This window comes from Austrofundulus limnaeus, unplaced genomic scaffold (genome assembly GCF_001266775.1).
Source record: "Austrofundulus limnaeus strain Quisiro unplaced genomic scaffold, Austrofundulus_limnaeus-1.0 Scaffold145, whole genome shotgun sequence".
NCBI lineage: Eukaryota > Metazoa > Chordata > Actinopteri > Cyprinodontiformes > Rivulidae > Austrofundulus > Austrofundulus limnaeus.
Window position 1 is genome coordinate 344,807 of NW_013952547.1, and position 8,043 is coordinate 352,849.

General features: G+C 41.1%; 1 protein-coding gene across 4 annotated transcripts in view; it reads left to right on the top strand.

The window, feature by feature from the left end:
• Positions 1 to 343: 343 nt before the first annotated feature.
• The window catches only part of gabra3 (gamma-aminobutyric acid type A receptor subunit alpha3), a 134,848-nt gene continuing 127,148 nt past the window's right edge, over positions 344 to 8,043 (top strand). For 3 of the 4 annotated variants that reach the window (XM_014016428.1, XM_014016432.1, XM_014016431.1), the window contains exon 1: positions 344 to 917. The gene's annotated coding sequence lies outside the window, so the exon portion shown is untranslated. Of the gene's footprint in view, positions 918 to 6,669; positions 6,740 to 8,043 lie in introns of those variants that run through there. The other variant, XM_014016430.1, reaches the window with a different exon arrangement.

The window sequence follows — 8,043 nt, forward strand, 5'->3', positions numbered from 1 at the left end:
GAGCACAACACACCTGGAAGTTATTGAGCACAACACACCTGGGAGTTATTGAGCACAACACACCTGGAAGTTATTGAGCACAACACACCTGGGAGTTGTTGAGCACAACACACCTGGGCATCTCTACAGGGCAAACACATTTATTTAGGTCCAGTTTTCTGCTGTGTGAGCAGAGGTGAACCTTTCTCATAAAGGCACCTTGCAGACATTAAGGCGAGACGAAGGTGAGGTGTCTCCTGTAGACCATTTCTGCTCCTCTCTTCTGTATTTTTTCCAGCGCACCCTCTCCACCCACGTCCCCCAAGGTCACAGTGTGTGTGTGTGTTGGGGGGGGGGGGGGGGGAATCAGCTCCCATTTCCTGCTCCTGCGCTGACTCAGATGAGATTACTCTGTCACTGTCAGACTTGGCATCTCCTGTCAGACGGTGCTCGAACCTCTGGGCACCTGCATCACTTCTCAAAGCCCCCACCTCTCCGCACGCGCATCTGTTCAAGAGGAGAGGAGGGTGAATGATCCCCCCCCCCCATACACACACCCACATGCCCACGCACCCCTAGACGTCCACTCCGTGTCCATGTGGGCTCTGATCGCTGTGTCACCCGCCTGAAGGTTCGGGGCTTCACCCCCTACACCCTCTCCTCCTCCTGTCCAGCACCAATCTGAGCTGGGCGCAAAGAGGGGGCGAGAAGGTTAGTTTGTAGAGRGAGAAGAGGGGGGGCTTCTTCTCGAAAGCTCACCAAATTATCTAATATTTCAGCGCTGGAGRGGAGGAAAAAGAAGAAACAACAGTTCTACAGCTAGTGGATGATAAGTGTTGAGGCAGGAATCAGACGGACTAAACGTCAGAACCTCATTAACTCCAAGGAGGACGCGAGGAGGAACAGCAGGAAGGCTCGACCCTGACGGACTGCTGCYGGTGAGTCTTTCTTTTTTATGTTTGTCCCCATGTCCTCACGTTTGGTTTGTTGCTGTACGTCTGGACTGAGACGGGTTCGAACCGATGCGCCGCTTCGTGCAACACCTGCTGTTTGTGCGGCTTTACCGCAGTCAGACTGAGGGCTTAACAGGTCTCCGAGCTGAGCGACGCTGCGAAGGTRGCCGCTGACGCGACGCCTTCAATTAAGTGTTGTTCAGCAACAAACACACGTTTTATTTTCACGTTGTTACTTCGAAATAATGGCGGTGTTAAATGATTTATCGAGCGGCAACACAATGCGACACCAAAACAAAGGCGCGTTACTTTCTGTTAATGGGCAATTAAGGGGCAGAGCGCGTGGCGCGTTGGTCCATTCATTTGTTTATTTATTTATTTTTCATCTTTTGAAGCAGATTAAAAATCCGCACCTGCACTCTTGTTAACTCCAGTCTCGCGCTCTGACCCTGCGCGTGCTGGAAACCCTGACAGAGAGGCGCGAGAGGTACCGCAACATGAGAGGAGGCTGTTGAGCGCGCGCGGGGGGGTGAACTTAACCTTGGAGATAAACCTCCCCTTCATCATGAGCATCATCATCATCTCTGTCATTAACATGAAGACTTCTCGCGTTACTTTCACGAGCTCTTAAGTTTGACTTGAGCTAAATTCAGCTGAAGAGATGGGAAGAAAATGTCATGTTTTCACGTGACCGCGCGTTTTTTCCCCACATGGACTTTAGTCTGTTAATATTTGGAGCCGCGTTTCTTTGAAAGACACRTTAGGAGACTGCTATAGCCCCCCTCCTTCTCCTCTGAAACCCCCTCCAGCCTTCTGTCTTCCAACGAACAGTGTCCGGCTCCTCTGTAACATCAAGCTTAAATAATTCACATCCTCCTCCAACATCATTCAAACTGTAGAATTTGTACATCTTTAAAAAAGAAAATAARATAAAATGGGTCAACAAGGACTAGAAAAACAAAGTCCTCTAACAGGGGTCTTCTTGGCCCCTATCATAGATACATTTTTCATGCACCTAGAAGAGAGTTTGCCTTTTTATCAGGCTAATATGATACTGAGTATTTTTTAAAAGAGACGGTGCCTTATCCAAGTTGTTGAAACTAATAAACACTAAAACATGCCTGTTTCCTCAGTGATCCCTTGAGGCTGACTCCATTGACTTAAAGGGAGTAAATCTCCRTAGATCCATGTGTCAAACCCCAGTTTATAACATGTTTAAAAGCCCRTTGCTGCAACCTTTCTTGTTAGTCTCTGTGGTCCTGTGGGGACCTGTTGTGGATGTACCACACTTCGCCCAACGAAAGCCTTGTACAGAAAAGCATGGAAAKAAAACGGAGTTAGTTCTGTGGAAAAGTTTATGAACAATGAATATCTTAATTTTTGGAGATTTTTTAACAACCTCGCTGAGTTTGATGGAGTTTAAGTTTGATCGGATTGATGATTTCCAAGCAGGACTAAAACCTAAATGTATTCCTTTCATTTTAAAAGACTCCAGTGTCAAAAAATATCACTGCAGTTCACATGAACACAGATGATATACCTGTCTGTAATGCAGGTTGGACCAGACGTATTAGCTAAATGTGCTTGTAAATAAATTAATTTCTGTGTAAATAAATTGACATCAGTATGAAATTGTTTAGAGGTTCATCCGTTGCAGTTTTCTGTCCGATTGCTGATCTTTAAAAAAATCTAGCCGGCCATTTCTAATTTTGGCCGATAATGGGTGTACCATTTTCATTTTGAATTCTAGAAATGCCTTTTTAATGTTCCAATTTTATTTTATTAAATATTGAACAATACCTTTGAAATAATGCTAACATGTTTTAACTGAACAACAGCTCTCTCATCGCAGCAGATGGCTGATTTTCAGACCTTTGTGGAGGTTGATAAGATTGGCTTCTCAAAAAAGTAGGGGCTGATCTCCAAAATTAAAGAAAAACAGGGCTGAACAATTGGCCAGTTGCTTTATTGGTGCACCCCTAATTTAAACTTCTACAATTTTTTTTTTGAAATTGCAGTTGCGCCTATGCTTCTACGAATACAAGAAGTGGGGAAAAAGTGTAAATATTTAAGAAATTTGACATAATACGTGTGTTTTTACCCATTTTTGTCACATAACTGACAATTTTTTGGGAACTTAGTAGCCAAAGTGAAACAGGAAGTGAGGACAAAGGGTAACATCCTGATCCTTGCTTATTAAAGCAATACTATTTGAACTCCTGACTCTGATACTGAAGATATTCTACAGAAACAACACATTCTGTAGTTAGCCGTTGTAGCAACGCTCTGTTTACATGCAGGCATTCCCCTTTGTTGTCACTTAATGAAACTATATCTCCTGTTTATCTCAGCGGGCATGGATTTTGCAATATGTTACTGTCTCTCCAAAACTGTATGTGTTAGTATCACAAAACGTTGATGTCACATTCACTTGAAGTCCACAGAAAACTTGCAAATAAACAAAACAACAAACAAAAATGTGTTTTTAAGATCGTAGATACACTCAGACTAGTCACTAGCTCATCATTCCTGTCAGAAATAAAGCATTTCTCTAAACTGAGGCTGTTRATAGAAACATCTACTACAGGTAAGCTATTGTTTATTACCTTTTCACAGAATGCATTAGATATAAAGGACATTCTTTGAGCTTTGTGACCATTAGAGCCAAGACAGTTTCATATTCTGCTCAGATCCTCAGTTTGTTTCGTCCTGTAATCTTTAAGATGAAACACTGAGAGATAAACTGATGGAGGAGGATGAGCTCCGAAGGTGCTTGAATTTCAGCTTAATCGTTTAATGATTTCCAACCAGCCTGAGTCAGAGGTCGCGCTCTAGTTTTAACGACCGGACATCTTCCAGGTTAAGGTCGCAGGATGTTGTTAACACCGGAGATAATTCCACGTTTTTAATTTCTGTTTTTTGTCTGCCCAAAGCACCAGTGTCTGTTTTTTTTTCCTTTTGGTTTTGTGTTTTTTGCACATGGCTTTGTTTTGCCCCACACGTCTGAACGTGACGTAACGCAGCACCTTGTGGAGCTCCTCTCAGCCAGCTCGCCGTCTGCACGATGCCAGGCTCATAACACGATGACTCCCTGGACTCGCGAGTGTGACCACGAGTAAATGACTTTGCCAGCCTCTTCATCTGTCGGGACATACGGAGCCCCCCYCTCTCTCTCTCTCTCGTCTCACTGTAAAAAGAAAGCAGATCTATTGTCCAGCTGCAGAGGTGTCAGGGAGGTGATGAAGGGAGGGTGTTTATTCTCTCTGAGAGCCAAAGACAAACGGACGGTGCTTTTATGACTCGGAGAATTTGTTTGTATTTGCTCTTCCTTGTGCTCTGTGTGCACTTGCAGTCAAATAAACCATGAAGCAGAGACAGAGGCAGATTGTTGCAGGGGTTTGCATTTGCGTTATTGTTCCTTCAGGCACTGTGAAGCATGATGCAGTAAGAAGCAAAAGATCTCAAGTGATTGCGAAAGAAATGAGGGTGATATCTTCTATTGTGTTTGAAAGAAGAAGGTACTGTTTTGTTATTCTGTGCTTTTTGCTTTAGACAGCCGGTCGGCAGTTCGAACAGACAACATGCTTGTTTTGGAGATTTGAAACGTGCTGAGATCCATGGTGCTAGTCAGGCTGGACTGAAGCATAAAGCAACCATCTAATGATGATAATAACAGCTGACAGACTGGAATCATAAAAGCCCTTAAATCTTTTGAAGCCTGAGCCACAATCACATCAGTCATGAACGATATGCTCTCAGGGGAAATTTACAGGTTATCTCTACGCTGTGACAGAGGATGACGAGTAAATCGGAGCAAGACAATGAGGTGACCAAAGGAGATGATTTGGCCAATTTGAAGTAGGGATCTTGAGAAAGGTCATGAGCAGTTAATATCTTACCTGCTGTAGATAGCTCTTTGAATGACCTCTGTTGATAAATTGAGTTTAGGTTTGGCAGGATTGAAAAGCTAAGGTCTGCTCTGAAGGTAGCTGCTTGTCTTGAACCTTTTCTAAACGAAAACAGTTTGTCAAAAATTTGTATTTTATGTATCCGTTTTGACATTTTTCATACAGCAGTATTACTTTAAGACGGGTGCACCGATAAATAACTTACTGGCACAGATTTCCTTAATTTTGGGAGATTGGMGATTGGCCGATACTTTGATAAGATTGGTGGAAAAGCTTAGCTTCTCATCTACCTCCACAAAGGTCTGAAAATCAGCCACTGTCACATTTTGCTCTGCTGTGAGCACTAAGTCATGTCCAGTTAAAACAAGTTTATAATGTCTAAAGGGTATTGTTCAATGTTTTTCAATGAAATAAGATGGGAACAATGAAGGTGTATTTTAATACCTGATAGAGTTGACTGTTTTAAAAACAAAATCAGTATCGGCCAAAATCTGAATCAGCAGGTCAGACTTTTTAAAGATGAGTGATCGGCCTGAAAACTGCAATCGGTGCACCCCTAATCAACAACACAATACTGTATAAGGTATTACCAGATCAGACTTGTGGAAATTTGGTGCATTGCCTCATTAACATACCTCATAATTTTTAAATATTGTCGCCGTATTTCTAAAACGAGGTATACCATAATACTGTCAYACTGGCCATGCCTTGTAAACACAAGAAGAAGAAGAGGACACCCTCTGAGTTGTAGGTTTATTTAGAGGTGGAGGCTATGACATCATTGTTTTCAAAAGGCTGCATTTTGTCTGCCCTCACAAAATCACTCAGAACGTTTTAATTCTGGAACCAGGGTTAGGCAATATTGGCAGAACAATTAATCACAATTAATTGTGGCATTCAGTCAATAACGATTAATAAGATGATCAATAGATGATAATTGCTCCTGCATGACTTTTTGGTTCAACATACAACAGAATTTCCTCCCAGTTAACTGCACACGATATGATTTTTCACAAGCCAAACTTAAACCCATTAAAACATTTTCTGAAGCTCCTAAAACGCTTTTCTTGTATAGCTATGAGACTTAAACAATACAAAATCTTTTTTGAATTAATTAAATAAACATTCATGTGTGGACAGATCCTAAAATTGGCTCCAATCCCCAAAAAAATAAACGTTCAAACAAACACTTTTTTATGAACTTTTACATAACTGAAAGGAATTGTGTACAATGAGCCCGAATCAGGCGCAGGAAACGGGTCCAGTACTCAGCTTTAAATGTTTATTTGCACACATATATAAAGATTATGTCAATGCTGTGGACCATCCCATCCCAAAATGTCATTACATGTCATAGCAATTCTTTTATAGTGAACRTACTCACATCTGGATATGATGTCATGTCCCTAAAACAAGGAAGCAAGTTAAAGAAACAAACACTAAAACTAGACTTGTTGACTCTTTATTTAAAGTAAAAGATTGCAATCAATCACAAAGTATAAAATACAAGACTGTATCTAAAATTTAGGTAATCAAGCACAAAATATACAACACAACCATAGTTTTATAAAACATGCTTATTTACACAGTATTCTGTGGTCATTTGCWATTATGGAAGAATTAGAAACAATAGTCAGATTAGGGGAATAAAACTGTTATGTTGTTTTTATTCTTCATCATGAAGATGGATAGTTTCACTGTTTCTTTGAATGTTCCCAGATCAAATTGCAAATAATCAGTGTTATCTTCACCTTCATACTTCTTTATGTTTTTCTCTGTAGAGTCACTTAATCSTGTTGCAGATCTGGAATCGCTCATCTGAAAGCCCAGCAGCAGTTGACTCGTACGCCTGTAGCTTTGCTCTCACAGATAAATCCCATCAAGGAGGATCTCATAAAGGTGCACATCTCAGTAATTCCCAGGGAGTGTAAATATTTTAAACCCATGTGAGCAGAAATGTAGAAAGAAGATTGAAAGAGCTTGTTTTCTCTCTGCTGCACAGCTTCCAGATTTAAATTATTCCTCTTAGATCAACAGAGGCCATTTTGGTATTTTTTGTATTTTATTTCAGTTGTATTTCATTCAATCTTAAACAAATTAAAGAACCCTGGAACTCTAACTTAAGGCCTTTTTAGAAGCCGTAGGCAACACAGTCTCTTGTGCTGTGAATTATTTTGGAGAAAAAAGGGATCTGCATTCACAGAATTACACTCTAAAAATAATAAATCCAGTTACTTTCTTCTTTTCTGCTTTGGAGCATATTTAAATCTGCATGTTTTCTCTTTTACTATAGCACTGCTAGGTTTAATCTGACTACATATCGATTTTAACCATTTTTTCTTCTTCTTTTTTTCCCTGTCCAAAGCTGAATCAATAATTACTAGGAGGCTGTGGAAATTATAATGCCCCACACCCCCCGCCCCCACCCCGCACTCATTTTCACCTTCTCTCTTAAACGGTTTCCTGCGTGTCTTTCACGCCATCTCTGACAGTTTGAATTGATGGAAAAGCTCTGAAATGTCAGCCTTCCCTGAGACAGAAACTTCATTTTAGCACCAGCTGCACAGGAGAGACAGAACGTCCGCAGACACTTCGGAAATGTCAGACATCCGAGACCTTAAATCACGTTGACGAGAAAATCTGTTTAAAAACTGTAAAATATAACAGATAGAAGCTGGCAAAGGACAAGAAAACGTGTTTAGTCTGAGAGGTCAGRTCTTGTTAAGGTGAAAATTTCCGAGCTTAAGGTACGTGGGTCAAATTGTCGTCGTGTGAGTATAAAATGGTGAACACGTTTTTAAAGGTGCAGGGAGCACATGCAGATAGATACAGTATTAACTCATATTCTTCTTTACATGTTCACAAAAATACATACAAAAAGATAAAGAAAAATCACAGAAAAGGCAATCCTCAGCTCCTCGACGACACGTAGGAATGTGATGCTTTCTTACTTTTCTGAGGCACACTGAGCAAGAACGCCCTTCAGACATCTGTTGCCTTGGTAACCTGATGTTTTCAGTTGAAGCCAGTGCGGGTTTCTGCAGCGCAAAGAAGCTCTGACTGTCTTTATTTAATTTCTTAATGCATTGGAGTAAATAGCGTTTGTCACTGGCTCCTGAGGGTGCCACCGTCTTCAGCAACACAATTATTTTGACTTTTGCTCCGGCAGGAAAGTGCGTGTCTGTCACACTAACTGTGCACAT